Source organism: Nothobranchius furzeri, chromosome 7 (assembly GCF_043380555.1).
Source record: "Nothobranchius furzeri strain GRZ-AD chromosome 7, NfurGRZ-RIMD1, whole genome shotgun sequence".
Lineage (NCBI taxonomy): Eukaryota > Metazoa > Chordata > Actinopteri > Cyprinodontiformes > Nothobranchiidae > Nothobranchius > Nothobranchius furzeri.
In genome coordinates, this window is record NC_091747.1 from 17,918,458 (window position 1) to 17,941,370 (window position 22,913).

Genomic DNA, 22,913 nt, shown 5'->3' on the forward strand with positions numbered 1-22,913 from the left:
ATTGACACCAGATCCGGTGACTTTTGGGACATGGTTTGACCCCCTTAGGAAAGCGCTATCATCATGAAACGTTCAGATCACTTACAATTCAATAGATTCTACCTTCCTGTAACGTTTCTGCCTGATTGTACCTTGTTTTCACACAAATGAACCCAGAATGATGTGAAATTGTGCTTCGTGCAACATAATTCTGGGTGCCATTTAAAAACCATAAGTGCTAATGACTCCATTCCTTTTTGAGGTAATAGGGGCTGTTAATTGGAGTACACTAAAACAAACCTGACCTCTCTAGGACATTCAGAAGCCACGTTATAAGCCCACAAATGTGTAACTGGACTACTTCTTTAAAGTGACACCAGGCCCGGTCACCTTTGGGACATGGTTTGACCCCCTATAGGAATGTGCGATCATCATGAAACGTTCAGATCACTTACAACTCAATAGATTCTACCTTCTTGTAACGTTTCAGCCTGATTGGACCTTGTTTTCACACAAATGGACCCAGAATGATGTGAAATTGTGCTTCGTGCAACATAATTCTGGGTGCCATTTACAAACCATAAGTGCTAATGACTCCATTCCTTTTTGTGGTTGTAGGGGCTGTTGATTGGAGTACACTAAAACAAACCTGATCTCTCTAGGACATTCAGAAGCCAAGTTATAAGCCCACAAATGTGTAACCGGACTACTTCTTTAAAGTGACACCAGGCCCGGTGACCTTTGGGACATGGTTTGACCCCCTATAGGAATGTGCGATCATCATGAAACGTTCAGATCACTTACAACTCAGTAGATTCTACCTTCTTGTAACGTTTCAGCCTGATTGGACCTTGTTTTCACACAAATGGACCCAGAATGATGTGAAATTTTTTTTCGTGCAACATAATTCTGGGTGCCATTTACAAACCATAGGTGCTAATGACTCCATTCCTTTTTGTGGTTGTAGGGGATGTTGATTGGAGTACATTAAAACAAACCTGATCTCCCTAGGACATTCAGAATCCAAGTTATAAGCCCACAAAGGTGTAACTGGACTACTTCTTTAAATTGACACCAGGCCCGGTGACCTATGGGACATGGTTTGACCCCCTATAGGAATGTGCGATCATCCTGAAATTTTCAGATCACTTACAACTCAATAGATTCTACCTTCCTGTAACGTTTCAGCCTGATTGGACCTTGTTTTCACACAAATGAACCCAGAATGATGTGAAATTGTGCTTCGTGCAACATAATTCTGGGTGCCATTTAAAAACCATAAGCGCTAATGACTCCATTCCGTTTTGTGGTAATGGGGGCTGTTAATTGGAGTACATTAAAACAAACCTGATCTCTCTAGGACATTCAGAATCCAAGTTATAAGCCCACAAAGGTGTAACTGGACTACTTCTTTAAAGTGACACCAGGCCCGGTGACCTATGGGACATGGTTTGACCCCCTTAGGAAAGTCTTATCATCATGAAACGTTCAGATCCCTTACAACTCAATAGATTCTACCTTCCTGTAACGTTTCCACCTGATTGGACCTTGTTTTCACACAAATGAACCCAGAATGATGTAAATTGTGCTTCGTGCAACATAATTCTGGGTGCCATTTAAAAACCATCAGTGCTAATGACTCCATTCCTATTTGGGGTAATGGGGGCTCTTAATTGGAGTACTCTAAAACAAACCTGACCTCTCTAGGATATTCAGAAGCCAAGTTATAATCCCACAAATGTGTAACTGGACTACTTCTTTAAATTGACACCAGATCCGGTGACCTTTGGGACATGGTTTGACTCCCTTAGGAAAGTGCTATCATCATGAAACGTTCAGATCACTTACAACTCAATAGATTCTTCCTTCCTGTAACGTTTCAGCTTGATTGGACCTTGTTTTCACACAAATGAACCCAGAATGATGTGAAATTGTGCTTCGTGCAACATAATTCTGGGTGCCATTTAAAAACCATAAGTGCTAATGACTCCATTCCTTTTGTGGTTGTAGGGGCTGTTGATTAGAGTACACTAAAACAAACCTGATCACTCTAGGACATTTAGAAGCCAAGTTATAAGCCCACAAATGTGTAACTGGACTATTTCTTTAAATTGACACCAGATCCGGTGACCTTTGGGACATGGTTTGACCCCCTATAGGAATGTGCGATCATCATGAAACGTTCAGATCACTTACAACTCAATACATTCTACCTTCTTGTAACGTTTCAGCCTGATTGGACCTTGTTTTCACACAAATGGACCCAGAATGATGTGAAATTGTGCTTCATGCAACATGATTCTGGGTGCCATTTAAAAACCATCAGTGCTAATGACTCCATTCCTATTTGGGGTAATGGGGGCTCTTAATTGGAGTACTCTAAAACAAACCTGACCTCTCTAGGATATTCAGAAGCCAAGTTATCAGCCCACACATGTGTAACTGGACTACTTCTTTAAAGTGACACCAGATCCGGTGACCTTTGGGACATGGTTTGACCCCCTTAGGAATGTGCTATCATCATGAAACGTTCAGATCACTTACAACTCAGTAGATTCTACCTTCTTGTAACGTTTCAGCCTGATTGGACCTTGTTTTCACACAAATGGACCCAGAATGATGTGAAATTTTTTTTCGTGCAACATAATTCTGGGTGCCATTTACAAACCATAGGTGCTAATGACTCCATTCCTTTTTGTGGTTGTAGGGGATGTTGATTGGAGTACATTAAAACAAACCTGATCTCCCTAGGACATTCAGAATCCAAGTTATAAGCCCACAAAGGTGTAACTGGACTACTTCTTTAAATTGACACCAGGCCCGGTGACCTATGGGACATGGTTTGACCCCCTATAGGAATGTGCGATCATCATGAAATTTTCAGATCACTTACAACTCAATAGATTCTACCTTCCTGTAACGTTTCAGCCTGATTGGACCTTGTTTTCACACAAATGAACCCAGAATGATGTGAAATTGTGCTTCGTGCAACATAATTCTGGGTGCCATTTAAAAACCATAAGCGCTAATGACTCCATTCCGTTTTGTGGTAATGGGGGCTGTTAATTGGAGTACATTAAAACAAACCTGATCTCTCTAGGACATTCAGAATCCAAGTTATAAGCCCACAAAGGTGTAACTGGACTACTTCTTTAAAGTGACACCAGGCCCGGTGACCTATGGGACATGGTTTGACCCCCTTAGGAAAGTCTTATCATCATGAAACGTTCAGATCCCTTACAACTCAATAGATTCTACCTTCCTGTAACGTTTCCACCTGATTGGACCTTGTTTTCACACAAATGAACCCAGAATGATGTAAATTGTGCTTCGTGCAACATAATTCTGGGTGCCATTTAAAAACCATCAGTGCTAATGACTCCATTCCTATTTGGGGTAATGGGGGCTCTTAATTGGAGTACTCTAAAACAAACCTGACCTCTCTAGGATATTCAGAAGCCAAGTTATAATCCCACAAATGTGTAACTGGACTACTTCTTTAAATTGACACCAGATCCGGTGACCTTTGGGACATGGTTTGACTCCCTTAGGAAAGTGCTATCATCATGAAACGTTCAGATCACTTACAACTCAATAGATTCTTCCTTCCTGTAACGTTTCAGCTTGATTGGACCTTGTTTTCACACAAATGAACCCAGAATGATGTGAAATTGTGCTTCGTGCAACATAATTCTGGGTGCCATTTAAAAACCATAAGTGCTAATGACTCCATTCCTTTTGTGGTTGTAGGGGCTGTTGATTAGAGTACACTAAAACAAACCTGATCACTCTAGGACATTTAGAAGCCAAGTTATAAGCCCACAAATGTGTAACTGGACTATTTCTTTAAATTGACACCAGATCCGGTGACCTTTGGGACATGGTTTGACCCCCTATAGGAATGTGCGATCATCATGAAACGTTCAGATCACTTACAACTCAATACATTCTACCTTCTTGTAACGTTTCAGCCTGATTGGACCTTGTTTTCACACAAATGGACCCAGAATGATGTGAAATTGTGCTTCATGCAACATGATTCTGGGTGCCATTTAAAAACCATCAGTGCTAATGACTCCATTCCTATTTGGGGTAATGGGGGCTCTTAATTGGAGTACTCTAAAACAAACCTGACCTCTCTAGGATATTCAGAAGCCAAGTTATCAGCCCACACATGTGTAACTGGACTACTTCTTTAAAGTGACACCAGATCCGGTGACCTTTGGGACATGGTTTGACCCCCTTAGGAATGTGCTATCATCATGAAACGTTCAGATCACTTACAACTCAATAGATTCTACCTTCCTGTAACGTTTCAGCCTGATTGGACCTTATTTTCACACAAATGAACCCAGAATGATGTGAAATTGTGCTTCGTGCAACATAATTCTGGGTGCCATTTAAAAACCATAAGTGCTAATGACTCCATTCCTTTTTGGGGTACTGGGGGGCTGTTAATTGGAGTACTCTAAAACAAACCTGACCTCTCTAGGATTTTCAGAAGCCAAATTATAAGCCCACAAATGTGTAACTGGACTACTTCTTTAAATTGACACCAGATCCGGTGACCTTTGGGACATGGTTTGACCCCCTTAGTAAAGTGCTATCCTCATGAAACGTTCAGATCACTTACAACTCAATAGATTCTACCTTCTTGTAATGTTTCTGCCTGATTGGACCTTGTTTTCACACAAATGAACCCAGAATGATGTGAAATTGTGCTTCGTGCAACATAATTCGGGGTGCCATTTAAAAACCATAAGTGCTAATGACTCCATTCCTTTTGGAGGTAATAGGGGCTGTTAATTGGAGTACTCTAAAACAAACCTGACCTCTCTAGGATATTCAGAAGCCAAGTTATAAGCCCACAAATGTGTAACTGGACTACTTCTTTAAAGTGACACCAGATCCGGTGACCTTTGGGACATGGTTTGACCCCCTTAGGAAAGTGCTATCATCATGAAACGTTCAGATCACTTACAACTCAATAGATTCTACCTTCCTGTAAGGTTTCAGCCTGATTGGACCTTATTTTCACACAAATGAACCCAGAATGATGTGAAATTGTGCTTCGTGCAACATAATTCTGGGTGCCATTTAAAAACCATAAGTGCTAATGACTCCATTCCTTTTTGGGGTAATGGGGGGCTGTTAATTGGAGTACTCTAAAACAAACCTGACCTCTCTAGGATATTCGGAAGCCAAATTATAAGCCCACAAAGGTGTAACTGGACTACTTCTTTATAGTGACACCAGGCCCGGTGACCTTTGGGACATGGTTTGATCCCCTATAGGAATGTGCAATCATCATGAAACGTTCAGATCACTTACAACTCAATAGATTATACCTTCTTGTAACGTTTCAGCCTGATTGGACATTGTTTTCACACAAATGGACCCAGAATGATGTGAAATTGTGCTTCGTGCAACGTAATTCTGGGTGCCATTTACAAACCATAAGTGCTAATGACTCCATTCCTGTTTGTGGTTGTAGGGGCTGTTGATTGGAGTACACTAAAACAAACCTGATCTCTCTAGGACATTCAGAAGCCAAGTTATAAGCCCACAAATGTGTAACTGGACTACTTCTTTAAATTGACACCAGATCCGGTGACTTTTGGGACATGGTTTGACCCCCTTAGGAAAGCGCTATCATCATGAAACGTTCAGATCACTTACAATTCAATAGATTCTACCTTCCTGTAACGTTTCTGCCTGATTGTACCTTGTTTTCACACAAATGAACCCAGAATGATGTGAAATTGTGCTTCGTGCAACATAATTCTGGGTGCCATTTAAAAACCATAAGTGCTAATGACTCCATTCCTTTTTGAGGTAATAGGGGCTGTTAATTGGAATACTCTAAAACAAACCTGACCTCTCTAGGATATTCAGAAGCCAAGTTATAAGCCCACAAATGTGTAACTGGACTACTTCTTTAAAGTGACACCAGGCCCGGTGACCTTTGGGACATGGTTTGACCCCGTATAGGAATGTGCGATCATCATGAAACGTTCAGATCACTTAAAACTCAATAGATTCTACCTTCTTGAAACGTTTCCGCCTGATTGGACCTTGTTTTCACACAAATGAACCCAGAATGATGTGAAATTGTGCTTCGTGCAACATAATTCTGGGTGCCATTTACAAACCATAAGTGCTAATGACTCCATTCCTTTTTGTGGTTGTAGGGGCTGTTGATTGGAGTACTCCGAAACAAACCTGATCTCTCTTGGACATTCAGAAGCCAAGTTATAAGCCCACAAATGTGTAACTGGACTACTTCTTTAAATTGACACCAGATCCGGTGACCTATGGGACATGGTTTGACCCCTTTAGAAAAGTGCTATCATCATGAACAGTTCAGATCACTTACAACTCAATAGATTCTACCTTCCTGTAATGTTTCAGCCTGATTGGACCTTGTTTTCACAAAAATGGACCCAGAATGATGTGAAATTGTGCTTCGTGCAACATAATTCTGGGTGCCATTTAAAAACCATAAGTGCTAATGACTCCATTCCTTTTTGTGGTTGTAGGGGCTGTTGATTGGAGTACACTAAAACAAACCTGATCTCTCTAGGACATTCAGAAGCCAAGTTATAAGCCCACAAATGTGTAACTGGACTACTTCTTTAAATTGACACCAGATCCAGTGACCTTTGGGACATGGTTTGACCCCCTTAGGAAAGTGTTATCATCATGAAACGTTCAGATCGCTTACAACTCTATAGATTCTACCTTCCTGTACCGTTTCAGCCTGATTGGACCTTGTTTTCACACAAATGAACCCAGAATGATGTGAAATTGTGCTTCGTGCAACATAATTCTGGGTGCCATTTACAAACCATAAGTGCTAATGACTCCATTCCTTTTTGTGGTTGTAGGGGCTGTTGATTGGAGTACACTAAAACAAACCTTATCTCTCAAGGATATTCAGAAGACAAGTTATAAGCCCACAAATGTGTAACTGGACTACTTCTTTAAAGTGACACCAGGCCCGGTGACCTTTGGGACATGGTTTGACCCCCTATAGGAATGTGCGATCATCATGAAACGTTCAGATCACTTACAACTCAATAGATTCTACCTTCCTGTAACGTTTCAGCCTGATTGTACCTTGTTTTCACACAAATGAACCCAGAATGATGTGAAATTGTGCTTCATGCAACATAATTCTGGGTGCCATTTAAAAACCATAAGTGCCAATGACTCCAATCCTTTTTGTGGTTGTAGGGGCTGTTGATTGGAGTACTCTGAAACAAACCTGATCTCTCTAGGACATTCAGAAGCCAAGTTATAAGCCCACAAATGTGTAACTGGACTACTTCTTTAAATTGACACCAGACCTGGTGACCTTTGGGACATGGTTTGACCCCCTTAGGAAAGTGCTATCATCATGAAACGTTCAGATCACTTACAACTCAATAGATTCTACCTTCCTGTAACGTTTCAGCCTGATTGGACCTTGTTTTCACACAAATGAACCCAGAATGATGTGAAATTGTGCTTCGTGCAACATAATTCTGGGTGCCATTTACAAACCATAAGTGCTAATGACTCCATTCCTCTTTGTGGTTTTAGGGGCTGTTGATTGGAGTACACTAAAACAAACCTGATCTCTCTAGGACATTCAGAAGCCAAGTTATAAGCCCACAAATGTGTAACTGGACTACTTCTTTAAATTGACACCGATCCGGTGACCTTTGGGACATGGTTTGACCCCCTTAGGAAAGTGCTATCATCATGAAACGTTCAGATCACTTACAACTCAATAGATTATACCTTCCTGTAACGTTTCAGCCTGATTGGACCTTGATTTCACACAAATGAACCCAGAATGATGTGAAATTGTGCTTCGTGCAACATAAATCTGGGTGCCATTTACAAACCATAAGTGCTAATGACTCCATTTCTTTTTGTGGTTGTAGGGGCTGTTCATTGGAGTACTCTGAAACAAACCTGATCTCTCTAGGACATTCAGAAGCCAAGTTATAAGCCCAAAAATGTGTAACTGGACTACTTCTTTAAATTGACACCAGATCCGGTTACCTTTGGGACATGGTTTGACCCCCTATAGGAATGTGCGATCATCATGAAACGTTCAGATCACTTACAACTCAATAGATTCTACCTTCCTGTAACGTTTCAGCCTGATTGGACCTTGTTTTCACACAAATGAACCCAGAATGATGTGAAATTGTGCTTCGTGCAACATAATTCTGGGTGCCATTTACAAACCATAAGTGCTAATGACTCCATTCCTTTTTGTGGTTGTAGGGGCTGTTGATTGGAGTACACTAAAACAAACCTGATCTCTCTAGGACATTTAGAAGCCAAGTTATAAGCCCACAAATGTGTAACTGGACTACTTCTTTAAATTGACACCAGATCCGGTGACCTTTGGGACATGGTTTGACCCCCTATAGGAATGTGCGATCATCATGAAACGTTCAGATCACTTACAACTCAATAGATTCTACCTTCTTGTAACGTTTCAGCCTGATTGGACCTTGTTTACACACAAATAGACCCAGAATGATGTGAAATTGTGCTTCGTGCAACATAATTCTGGGTGCCATTTAAAAACCATAAGTGCTAATGACTCTATTCCTTTTTGTGGTTGTAGGGGCTGTTGATTGGAGTACACTAAAACAAACCTGATCTCTCTAGGATATTCAGAAGCCAAGTTATAAGCCCACAAATGTGTAACTGGACTACTTCTTTAAAGTGACACAAGGCCCGGTGACCTTTGGGACATGGTTTGACCCCCTATAGGAATGTGCGATCATCATGAAACGTTCAGATCACTTACAACTCAATAGATTCTACCTTCCTGTAACGTTTCAGCCTGATTGGACCTTGTTTTCACACAAATGAACCCAGAATGATGTGAAATTGTGCTTCGTGCAACATAATTCTGGGTGCCATTTAAAAACCATAAGTGCTAATGACTCCATTCCTTTTTGTGATTGTAGGGGCTGTTGATTGGAGTACACTAAAACAAACCTGATTTCTCTAGGACATTCAGAAGCCAAGTTATAAGCCCACAAATGTGTAACTGGACTACTTCTTTAAATTGACACCAGATCCGGTGACCTTTGGGACATGGTTTGACCCCCTATAGGAATGTGCGATCATCATGAAACGTTCAGATCACTTACAACTCAATAGATTCTACCTTCTTGTAACGTTTCAGCCTGATTGGACCTTGTTTTCACACAAATGGACCCAGAATGATGTGAAATTGTGCTTCGTGCAACATAATTCTGGGTGCCATTTAAAAACCATAAGTGCTAATGACTCTATTCCTTTTTGTCGTTGTAGGGGCTGTTGATTGGAGTACACTAAAACAAACCTGATCTCTCTAGGATATTCAGAAGCCAAGTTATAAGCCCACAAATGTGTAACTGGACTACTTCTTTAAAGTGACACCAGGCCCGGTGACCTTTGGGACATGGTTTGACCCCCTATAGGAATGTGCGATCATCATGAAACGTTCAGATCACTTACAACTCAATAGATTCCACCTTCCTGTAACGTTTCAGCCTGATTGGACCTTGTTTTCACACAAATGAACCCAGAATGATGTGAAATTGTGCTTCATGCAACATAATTCTGGGTGCCATTTAAAAACCATAAGTGCTAATGACTCCATTCCTTTTTGGGGTAATGGGGGATGTTAATTGGAGTACTCTGAAACAAACCTGACCTCTCTAGGACATTCAGAAGCCAAGTTATAAGCCCACAAATATGTAACTGGACTACTTCTTTAAATTGACACCAGATCCGGTGACCTGTGGGACATGGTTTGACCCACTTAGGAAAGTGCTATCATAATGAAACGTTCAGATCACTTACAACTCAATAGTTTCTACCTTCCTGTAATGTTTCAGCCTGATTGGACCTTGTTTTCACACAAATGAACCCAGAATGATGTGAAATTGTGCTTCGTGCAACATAATTCTGGGTGCCATTTAAAAACCATAAGTGCTAATGACTCCATTCCTTTTTGTGGTTGTAGGGGCTGTTGATTGGAGTACACTAAAACAAACCGTATCTCTCTAGGACATTCAGAAGCAAAGTTATAAGCCCACAAATGTGTAACTGGACTACTTCTTTAAATTGACACCAGATCCGGTGACCTTTGGGACATGGTTTGACCCCCTTAGGAAAGTGCGATCATCATGAAACGTTCAGATCACTTACAACTCAATAGATTCTACCTTCCTGTAACATTTCATCCTGATTGGACCTTGTTTTCACACAAATGAACCCAGAATGATGTGAAATTGTGCTTCGTGCAACATAATTCTGGGTGCCATTTACAAACCATAAGTGCTAATGACTCCATTCCTTTTTGTGGTTGTAGGGGCTGTTGTTTGGAGTACACTAAAACAAACCTGATCTCTCTAGGACATTGAGAAGCCAAGTTATAAGCCCAGAAATGTGTAACTGGACTACTTCTTTAAATTGACACCAGATCCGGTGACCTTTGGGACATGGTTTGACCCCCTATAGGAATGTGCGATCATCATGAAACGTTCAGATCACTTACAACTCAATAGATTCTACCTTCTTGTAACGTTTCAGCCTGATTGGACCTTGTTTTCACACAAATGGACCCAGAATGATGTGAAATTGTGCTTCATGCAACATAATTCTGGGTGCCATTTAAAAACCATAAGTGCTAATGACTCCATTCCTTTTTGGGGTAATGGGGGCTGTTAATTGGAGTACTCTGAAACAAACTTGACCTCTCTAGGACATTCAGAAGCCAAGTTATAAGCCCACAAATATGTAACTGGACTACTTCTTTAAATTGACACCAGATCCGGTGACCTTTGGGACATGGTTTGACCCCCTATAGGAATGTGCGATCATCATGAAACGTTCAGATCACTTACAACTCAATAGATTCTACCTTCTTGTAACGTTTCAGCCTGATTGGAGCTTGTTTTCACACAAATGGACCCAGAATGATGTGAAATTGTGCTTCGTGCAACATGATTCTGTGTGCCATTTACAAACCATAAGTGCTAATGACTCCATTCCTTTTTGTGGTTGTAGGGGCTGTTGATTGGAGTACACTAAAACAAACCTGATCTCTCTAGGACATTCAGAAGCCAAGTTATAAGCCCACAAATGTGTAACTGGACTACTTCTTTAAAGTGACACCAGGCCCGGTGACCTTTGGGACATGGTTTGACCCCCTATAGGAATGTGCGATCATCATGAAACGTTCAGATCACTTACAACTCTATAGATTTTACCTTCCTGTAACGTTTCAGCCTGATTGGACCTTGTTTTCACACAAATGAACCCAGAATGATGTGAAATTGGTCTTCGTGCAACATAATTCTGGGTGCCATTTAAAAACCATAAGTGCTAATGACTCCATTCCTTTTTGTGGTTGTAGGGGCTGTTGATTGGAGTACACTAAAACAAACCTGATCTCTCTAGGACATTCAGAAGCCAAGTTATAAGCCCACAAATGTGTAACTGGACTACTTCTTTAAATTGACACCAGATCCGGTGACCTTTGGGACATGGTTTGACCCCCTATAGGAATGTGCGATCATCATGAAACGTTCAGATCACTTACAACTCAATAGATTCTACCTTCTTGTAACGTTTCAGCCTGATTGGACCTTGTTTTCACACAAATGGACCCAGAATGATGTGAAATTGTGCTTCGTGCAACATAATTCTGGGTGCCATTTAAAAACCATAAGTGCTAATGACTCTATTCCTTTTTGTGGTTGTAGGGGCTGTTGATTGGAGTACACTAAAACAAACCTGATCTCTCTAGGATATTCAGAAGCCAAGTTATAAGCCCACAAATGTGTAACTGGACTACTTCTTTAAAGTGACACCAGGCCCGGTGACCTTTGGGACATGGTTTGACCCCCTATAGGAATGTGCGATCATCATGAAACGTTCAGATCACTTACAACTCAATAGATTCTACCTTCCTGTAACGTTTCAGCCTGATTGGACCTTGTTTTCACACAAATGAACCCAGAATGATGTGAAATTGTGCTTCGTGCAACATAATTCTGGGTGCCATTTACAAACAATAAGTGCTAATGACTCCATTCCTTTTTGTGGTTGTAGGGGCTGTTGATTGGAGTACACTAAAACAAACCTTATCTCTCTAGGACATTCAGAAGCCAAGTTATAAGCCCACAAATGTGTAACTGGACTACTTCTTTAAATTGACACCAGATCCGGTTACCTTTGGGACATGGTTTGACCCCCTATAGGAATGTGCGATCATCATGAAACGTTCAGATCACTTACAACTCAATAGATTCTACCTTCCTGTAACGTTTCAGCCTGATTGGACCTTGTTTTCACACAAATGAACCCAGAATGATGTGAAATTGTGCTTCATGCAACATAATTCTGGGTGCCATTTAAAAACCATAAGTGCTAATGACTCCATTCCTTTTTGGGGTAATGGGGGCTGTTAACTGGAGTACTCTGAAACAAACCTGACCTCTCTAGGACATTCAGAAGCCAAGTTATAAGCCGACAAATATGTAACTGGACTACTTCTTGAAAGTGACACCAGGCCCGGTGACCTTTGGGACATGGTTTGACCCCCTATAGGAATGTGCGATCATCATGAAACGTTCAGATCACTTACAACTCAATAGATTCTACCTTCTTGTAACGTTTCAGCCTGATTGGAGCTTGTTTTCACACAAATGGACCTAGAATGATGTGAAATTGTGCTTCGTGCAACATGATTCTGGGTGCCATTTACAAACCACAAGTGCTAATGACTCCATTCCTTTTTGTGGTTGTAGGGGCTGTTGATTGGAGTACACTAAAACAAACCTGATCTCTCAAGGACATTCAGAAGCCAAGTTATAAGCCCACAAATGTGTAACTTGACTACTTCTTTAAAGTGACACCAGGCCCGGTGACCTTTGGGACATGGTTTGACCCCCTATAGGAATGTGCGATCATCATGAAACGTTCAGATCACTTACAACTCAATAGATTCTACCTTCCTGTAACGTTTCAGCCTGATTGGACCTTGTTTTCACACAAATGAACCCAGAATGATGTGAAATTGTGCTTCATGCAACATAATTCTGGGTGCCATTTAAAAACCATAAGTGCTAATGACTCCATTCCTTTTTGGGGTAATGGGGGCTGTTAATTGGAGTACTCTGAAACAAACCTGACCTCTCTAGGACATTCAGAAGCCAAGTTATAAGCCGACAAATATGTAACTGGACTACTTCTTGAAAGTGACACCAGGCCCGGTGACCTTTGGGACATGGTTTGACCCCCTATAGGAATATGCGATCATCATGAAACGTTCAGATCACTTACAACTCAATAGATTCTACCTTCTTGTAACGTTTCAGCCTGATTGGAGCTTGTTTTCACACAAATGGACCTAGAATGATGTGAAATTGTGCTTCGTGCAACATGATTCTGGGTGCCATTTACAAACCACAAGTGCTAATGACTCCATTCCTTTTTGTGGTTGTAGGGGCTGTTGATTGGAGTACACTAAAACAAACCTGATCTCTCTAGGACATTCAGAAGCCAAGTTATATCCCCACAAATGTGTAACTGGACTACTTCTTTAAATTGACACCAGATCCGGTGACCTTTGGGACATGGTTTGACCCCCTATAGGAATGTGCGATCATCATGAAACGTTCAGATCACTTACAACTCAATAGATTCTACCTTCCTGTAACGTTTCAGCCTGATTGGACCTTGTTTTCACACAAATGAACCCAGAATGATGTGAAATTGTGCTTCGTGCAACATAATTCTGGGTGCCATTTACAAACCATAAGTGCTAATGACTCCATTCCTTTTTGTGGTTGTAGGGGCTGTTGATTGGAGTACACTAAAACAAACCTGACCTCTCTAGGACATTCAGAAGCCAAGTTATAAGCCCACAAAGGTGTAACTGGACTACTTCTTTAAAGTGACACCAGGCCCGGTGACCTTTGGGACATGGTTTGACCCCCTATAGGAATGTGGGATCATCATGAAACGTTCAGATCACTTACAACTCAATAGATTCTACCTTCTTGTAACGTTTCAGCCTGATTGGACCTTGTTTTCACACAAATGGACCCAGAATGATGTGAAATTGTGCTTCGTGCAACATAATTCTGGGTGCCATTTAAAAACCATAAGTGCTAATGACTCCATTCCTTTTTGGGGTAATGGGGGCTGTTAATTGGAGTACTCTGAAACAAACCTGACCTCTCTAGGACATTCAGAAGCCAAGCTATAAGCCGACAAATGTGTAACTGGACTACTTCTTGAAAGTGACACCAGGCCCGGTGACCTTTGGGACATGGTTTGACCCCCTATAGGAATGTGCGATCATCATGAAACGTTCAGATCACTTACAACTCAATAGATTCTACCATCTTGTAACGTTTCAGCCTGATTGGAGCTTGTTTTCACACAAATGGACCTAGAATGATGTGAAATTGTGCTTCGTGCAACATAATTCTGGGTGCCATTTACAAACCATAAGTGCTAATGACTCCATTCCTTTTTGTGGTTGTAGGGGCTGTTGATTGGAGTACACTAAAACAAACCTGACCTCTCTAGGACATTCAGAAGCCAAGTTATAAGCCCACAAAGGTGTAACTGGACTACTTCTTTAAAGTGACACCAGGCCCGGTGACCTTTGGGACATGGTTTGACCCCCTATAGGAATGTGGGATCATCATGAAACGTTCAGATCACTTACAACTCAATAGATTCTACCTTCTTGTAACGTTTCAGCCTGATTGGACCTTGTTTTCACACAAATGGACCCAGAATGATGTGAAATTGTGCTTCGTGCAACATAATTCTGGGTGCCATTTAAAAACCATAAGTGCTAATGACTCCATTCCTTTTTGGGGTAATGGGGGCTGTTAATTGGAGTACTCTGAAACAAACCTGACCTCTCTAGGACATTCAGAAGCCAAGCTATAAGCCGACAAATGTGTAACTGGACTACTTCTTGAAAGTGACACCAGGCCCGGTGACCTTTGGGACATGGTTTGACCCCCTATAGGAATGTGCGATCATCATGAAACGTTCAGATCACTTACAACTCAATAGATTCTACCATCTTGTAACGTTTCAGCCTGATTGGAGCTTGTTTTCACACAAATGGACCTAGAATGATGTGAAATTGTGCTTCGTGCAACATGATTCTGGGTGCCATTTACAAACCACAAGTGCTAATGACTCCATTCCTTTTTGTGGTTGTAGGGGCTGTTGATTGGAGTACACTAAAACAAACCTGATCTCTCTAGGACATTCAGAAGCCAAGTTATAAGCCCACAAATGTGTAACTGGACTACTTCTTTAAATTGACACCAGATCCGGTGACCTTTGGGACATGGTATGACCCCCTTAGGAAAGTGCTATCATCATGAAACGTTCAGATCACTTACAACTCAATAGATTCTACCTTCCTGTAATGTTTCAGCCTGATTGGACCTTGTTTTCACACAAATGAACCCAGAATGATGTGAAATTGTGCTTCGTGCAACATCATTCTGGGTGCCATTTAAAAACCATAAGTGCTAATGACTCCATTCCTTTTTGGGGTAATGGGGGCTGTTAATTGGAGTACTCTAAATTAAACCTGACCTCTCTAGGATATTCAGAAGCCAAGTTATAAGCCCACAAAGGTGTAACTGCACTACTTCTTTAAAGTGACACCAGGCCCGGTGACCTTTGGGACATGGTTTGACCCCCTATAGGAATGTGCGATCATCATGAAACGTTCAGATCACTTACAACTCAATAGATTCTACCTTCCTGTAACGTTTCAGCCTGATTGGACCTTGTTTTCACACAAATGAACCCAGAATGATGTGAAATTGTGCTTCGTGCAACATAATTCTGGGTGCCATTTACAAACCATAAGTGCTAATGACTCCATTCCTTTTTGTGGTTGTAGGGGCTGTTGATTGGAGTACAATAAAACAAACCTGATCTCTCTAGGACATTCAGAAGCCAAGTTATAAGCCCACAAATGTGTAACATGACTACTTCTTTAAATTGACACCAGATCCGGTGACCTTTGGGACATGGTTTGACCCCCTTAGGAAAGTGCTATCATCATGAAACGTACAGATTACTTACAACTCCATAGATTCTACCTTCCTGTAACGTTTCAGCCTGATTGGACCTTGTTTTCACACAAATGAACCCAGAATGATGTGAAATTGTGCTTCGTGCAACATAATTCTGGGTGCCATTTACAAACCATAAGTGCTAATGACTCCATTCCTTTTTGTGGTTGTAGGGGCTGTTGATTGGAGTACACTAAAACAAACCTGACCTCTCTAGGACATTCAGAAGCCAAGTTATAAGCCCACAATGGTGTAACTGGACTACTTCTTTAAAGTGACACCAGGCCCGGTGACCTTTGGGACATGGTTTGACCCCCTATAGGAATGTGGGATCATCATGAAACGTTCAGATCACTTACAACTCAATAGATTCTACCTTCTTGTAACGTTTCAGCCTGATTGGACCTTGTTTTCACACAAATGGACCCAGAATGATGTGAAATTGTGCTTCGTGCAACATAATTCTGGGTGCCATTTAAAAACCATAAGTGCTAATGACTCCATTCCTTTTTGGGGTAATGGGGGCTGTTAATTGGAGTACTCTGAAACAAACCTGACCTCTCTAGGACATTCAGAAGCCAAGTTATAAGCCGACAAATGTGTAACTGGACTACTTCTTGAAAGTGACACCAGGCCCGGTGACCTTTGGGACATGGTTTGACCCCCTATAGGAATGTGCGATCATCATGAAACGTTCAGATCACTTACAACTCAATAGATTCTACCATCTTGTAACGTTTCAGCCTGATTGGAGCTTGTTTTCACACAAATGGACCTAGAATGATGTGAAATTGTGCTTCGTGCAACATGATTCTGGATGCCATTTACAAACCACAAGTGCTAATGACTCCATTCCTTTTTGTGGTTGTAGGGGCTGTTGATTGGAGTACACTAAAACAAACTTGATCTCTCTAGGACATTCAGAAGCCAAGTTATAAGCCCACAAATGTGTAACTGGACTACTTCTTTAAATTGACACCAGATCCGGTGACCTTTGGGACATGGTATGACCCCCTTAGGAAAGTGCTATCATCATGAAACGTTCAGATCACTTACAACTCAATAGATTCTACCTTCCTGTAATGTTTCAGCCTGATTGGACCTTGTTTTCACACAAATGAACCCAGAATGATGTGAAATTGTGCTTCGTGCAACATCATTCTGGGTGCCATTTAAAAACCATAAGTGCTAATGACTCCATTCCTTTTTGGGGTAATGGGGGCTGTTAATTGGAGTACTCTAAATTAAACCTGACCTCTCTAGGATATTCAGAAGCCAAGTTATAAGCCCACAAAGGTGTAACTGCACTACTTCTTTAAAGTGACACCAGGCCCGGTGACCTTTGGGACATGGTTTGACCCCCTATAGGAATGTGCGATCATCATGAAACGTTCAGATCACTTACAACTCAATAGATTCTACCTTCCTGTAACGTTTCAGCCTGATTGGACCTTGTTTTCACACAAATGAACCCAGAATGATGTGAAATTGTGCTTCGTGCAACATAATTCTGGGTGCCATTTACAAACCATAAGTGCTAATGACTCCATTCCTTTTTGTGGTTGTAGGGGCTGTTGATTGGAGTACAATAAAACAAACCTGATCTCTCTAGGACATTCAGAAGCCAAGTTATAAGCCCACAAATGTGTAACATGACTACTTCTTTAAATTGACACCAGATCCGGTGACCTTTGGGACATGGTTTGACCCCCTTAGGAAAGTGCTATCATCATGAAACGTACAGATTACTTACAACTCCATAGATTCTACCTTCCTGTAACGTTTCAGCCTGATTGGACCTTGTTTTCACACAAATGAACCCAGAATGATGTGAAATTGTGCTTCGTGCAACATAATTCTGGGTGCCATTTACAAACCATAAGTGCTAATGACTCCATTCCTTTTTGTGGTTGTAGGGGCTGTTGATTGGAGTACACTAAAACAAACCTGACCTCTCTAGGACATTCAGAAGCCAAGTTATAAGCCCACAAAGGTGTAACTGGACTACTTCTTTAAAGTGACACCAGGCCCGGTGACCTTTGGGACATGGTTTGACCCCCTATAGGAATGTGGGATCATCATGAAACGTTCAGATCACTTACAACTCAATAGATTCTACCTTCTTGTAACGTTTCAGCCTGATTGGACCTTGTTTTCACACAAATGGACCCAGAATGATGTGAAATTGTGCTTCGTGCAACATAATTCTGGGTGCCATTTAAAAACCATAAGTGTTATTGACTCCATTCCTTTTTGGGGTAATGGGGGCTGTTAATTGGAGTACTCTGAAACAAACCTGACCTATCTAGGACATTCAGAAGCCAAGTTATAAGCCGACAAATGTGTAACTGGACTACTTCTTGAAAGTGACACCTGGCCCGGTGACCTTTGGGACATGGTTTGACCCCCTATAGGAATGTGCGATCATCATGAAACGTTCAGATCACTTACAACTCAATAGATTCTACCATCTTGTAACGTTTCAGCCTGATTGGAGCTTGTTTTCACACAAATGGACCTAGAATGATGTGAAATTGTGCTTCGTGCAACATGATTCTGGGTGCCATTTACAAACCACAAGTGCTAATGACTCCATTCCTTTTTGTGGTTGTAGGGGCTGTTGATTGGAGTACACTAAAACAAACCTGATCTCTTTAGGACATTGAGAAGCCAAGTTATAAGCCCACAAATGTGTAACTGGACTACTTCTTTAAATTGACACCAGATCCGGTGACCTTTGGGACATGGTATGACCCCCTTAGGAAAGTGCTATCATCATGAAACGTTCAGATCACTTACAACTCAATAGATTCTACCTTCCTGTAATGTTTCAGCCCGATTGGACCTTGTTTTCACACAAATGAACCCAGAATGATGTGAAATTGTGCTTCGTGCAACATAATTCTGGGTGCCATTTACAAACCATGAGTGCTAATGACTCCATTCCTTTTTGTGGTTGTAGGGGCTGTTGATTGGAGTACACTAAAACAAACCTGATCTCTCTAGGACATTAAGAAGCCAAGTTATAAGCCCACAAATGTGTAACTGGACTACTTCTTTAAATTGACACCAGATCCGGTGACCTTTGGGACATGGTTTGAGCCCCTTAGGAAAGTGCTATCATCATGAAACGTTCAGATCACTTACAACTCAATAGATTCTACCTTCCTGTAACGTTTCAGCCTGATTGGACCTTGTTTTCACACAAATGGACCCAGAATGATGTGAAATTGTGCTTCGTGCAACATAATTCTGCGTGCCATTTAAAAACTATAAGTGCTAATGACTCTATTCCTCTTTGTCGTTGTAGGGGCTGTTGATTGGAGTACACTAAAACAAACCTGATCTCTCTAGGATATTCAGAAGCCAAGTTATAAGCCCACAAATGTGTAACTGGACTACTTCTTTAAAGTGACACCAGGCCCGGTGACCTTTGGGACATGGTTTGACCCCCTATAGGAATGTGCGATCATCATGAAACGTTCAGATCACTTACAACTCAATAGATTCCACCTTCCTGTAACGTTTCAGCCTGATTGGACCTTGTTTTCACACAAATGAACCCAGAATGATGTGAAATTGTGCTTCGTGCAACATAATTCTGGGTGCCATTTACAAACCATAAGTGCTAATGACTCCATTCCTTTTTGTGGTTGTAGGGGCTGTTGATTGGAGTACACTAAAACAAACCTGATCTCTCTAGGACATTCAGAAGCCAAGTTATAAGCCCACAAATGTGTAACTGGACTACTTCTTTAAATTGACAACAGATCCGGTTACCTTTGGGACATGGTTTGACCCCCTATAGGAATGTGCGATCATCATGAAACGTTCAGATCACTTACAACTCAATAGATTCTACCTTTCTGTAACGTTTCAGCCTGATTGGACCTTGTTTTCACACAAATGAACCCAGAATGATGTGAAATTGTGCTTCATGCAACATAATTCTGGGTGCAATTTAAAAACCATAAGTGCTAATGACTCCATTCCTTTTTGGGGTAATGGGGGCTGTTAATTGGAGTACTCTGAAACAAACCTGACCTCTATAGGACATTCAGAAGCCAAGTTATAAGCCCACAAATATGTAACTGGACTACTTCTTTAAATTGACACCAGATCCGGTGACCTTTGGGACATGGTTTGACCCACTTAGGAAAGTGCTATCATAATGAAACGTTCAGATCACTTACAACTCAATAGATTCTACCTTCCTGTAATGTTTCAGCCTGATTGGACCTTGTTTTCACACAAATGAACCCAGAATGATGTGAAATTGTGCTTCGTGCAACATAATTCTGGGTGCCATTTAAAAACCATAAGTGCTAATGACTCCATTACTTTTTGTGGTTTTAGGGGCTGTTGATTGGAGTACACTAAAACAAACCTGATCTCTCTAGGACATTCAGAAGCCAAGTTATAAGCCCACAAATGTGTAACTGGACTACTTCTTTAAATTGACACCAGATCCGGTGACCTTTGGTACATGGTTTGACCCCCTTAGGAAAGTGCTATCATCATGAAACGTTCAGATCACTTACAACTCAATAGATTCTACCTTCCTGTAACGTTTCATCCTAATTGGACCTTGTTTTCACACAAATGAACCCAGAATGATGTGAAATTGTGCTTCGTGCAACATAATTCTGGGTGCCATTTACAAACCATAAGTGCTAATGACTCCATTCCTTTTTGTGGTTGTAGGGGCTGTTGATTGGAGTACACTAAAACAAACCTGATCTCTCTAGGACATTTAGAAGCCAAGTTATAAGCCCACAAATGTGTAACTGGACTACTTCTTTAAATTGACACCAGATCCGGTGACCTTTGGGACATGGTTTGACCCCCTATAGGAATGTGCGATCATCATGAAACGTTCAGATCACTTACAACTCAATAGATTCTACCTTCTTGTAACGTTTCAGCCTGATTGGAACTTGTTTTCACACAAATGGACCCAGAATGATGTGAAATTGTGCTTCGTGCAACATGATTCTGGGTGCCATTTACAAACCATAAGTGCTAATGACTCCATTCCTTTTTGTGGTTGTAGGGGCTGTTGATTGGAGTACACTAAAACAAACCTGATCTCTCTAGGACATTCAGAAGCCAAGTTATAAGCCCACAAATGTGTAACTGGACTACTTCTTTAAAGTGACACCAGGCCCGGTGACCTTTGGGACATGGTTTGACCCCCTATAGGAATGTGCGATCATCATGAAACGTTCAGATCACTTACAACTCAATAGATTCTACCTTCTTGTAACGTTTCAGCCTGATTGGACCTTGTTTTCACACAAATGGACCCAGAATGATGTGAAATTGTGCTTCGTGCAACATAATTCTGGGTGCCATTTAAAAACCATTCCTTTTTGTGGTTGTAGGGGCTGTTGATTGGAGTACACTAAAACAAACCTGATCTCTCTAGGATATTCAGAAGCCAAGTTATAAGCCCACAAATGTGTAACTGGACTACTTCTTTAAAGTGACACCAGGCCCGGTGACCTTTGGGACATGGTTTGACCCCCTATAGGAATGTGCGATCATCATGAAACATTCAGATCACTTACAACTCAATAGATTCTACCTTCCTGTAACGTTTCAGCCTGATTGGACCTTGTTTTCACACAAATGAACCCAGAATGATGTGAAATTGTGCTTCGTGCAACATAATTCTGGGTGCCATTTACAAACCATAAGTGCTAATGACTCCATTCCTTTTTGTGGTTGTAGGGGCTGTTGATTGGAGTACACTAAAACAAACCTGATCTCTCTAGGACATTCAGAAGCCAAGTTATAAGCCCACAAATGTGTAACTGGACTACTTCTTTAAATTGACAACAGATCCGGTTACCTTTGGGACATGGTTTGACCCCCTATAGGAATGTGCGATCATCATGAAACGTTCAGATCACTTACAGCTCAATAGATTCTACCTTTCTGTAACGTTTCAGCCTGATTGGACCTTGTTTTCACACAAATGAACCCAGAATGATGTGAAATTGTGCTTCATGCAACATAATTCTGGGTGCAATTTAAAAACCATAAGTGCTAATGACTCCATTCCTTTTTGGGGTAATGGGGGCTGTTAATTGGAGTACTCTGAAACAAACCTGACCTCTATAGGACATTCAGAAGCCAAGTTATAAGCCCACAAATATGTAACTGGACTACTTCTTTAAATTGACACCAGATCCGGTGACCTTTGGGACATGGTTTGACCCACTTAGGAAAGTGCTATCATAATGAAACGTTCAGATCACTTACAACTCAATAGATTCTACCTTCCTGTAATGTTTCAGCCTGATTGGACCTTGTTTTCACACAAATGAACCCAGAATGATGTGAAATTGTGATTCGTGCAACATAATTCTGGGTGCCATTTAAAAACCATAAGTGCTAATGACTCCATTACTTTTTGTGGTTTTAGGGGCTGTTGATTGGAGTACACTAAAACAAACCTGATCTCTCTAGGACATTCAGAAGCCAAGTTATAAGCCCACAAATGTGTAACTGGACTACTTCTTTAAATTGACACCAGATCCGGTGACCTTTGGTACATGGTTTGACCCCCTTAGGAAAGTGCTATCATCATGAAACGTTCAGATCACTTACAACTCAATAGATTCTACCTTCCTGTAACGTTTCAGCCTAATTGGACCTTGTTTTCACACAAATGAACCCAGAATGATGTGAAATTGTGCTTCGTGCAACATAATTCTGGGTGCCATTTACAAACCATAAGTGCTAATGACTCCATTCCTTTTTGTGGTTGTAGGGGCTGTTGATTGGAGTACACTAAAA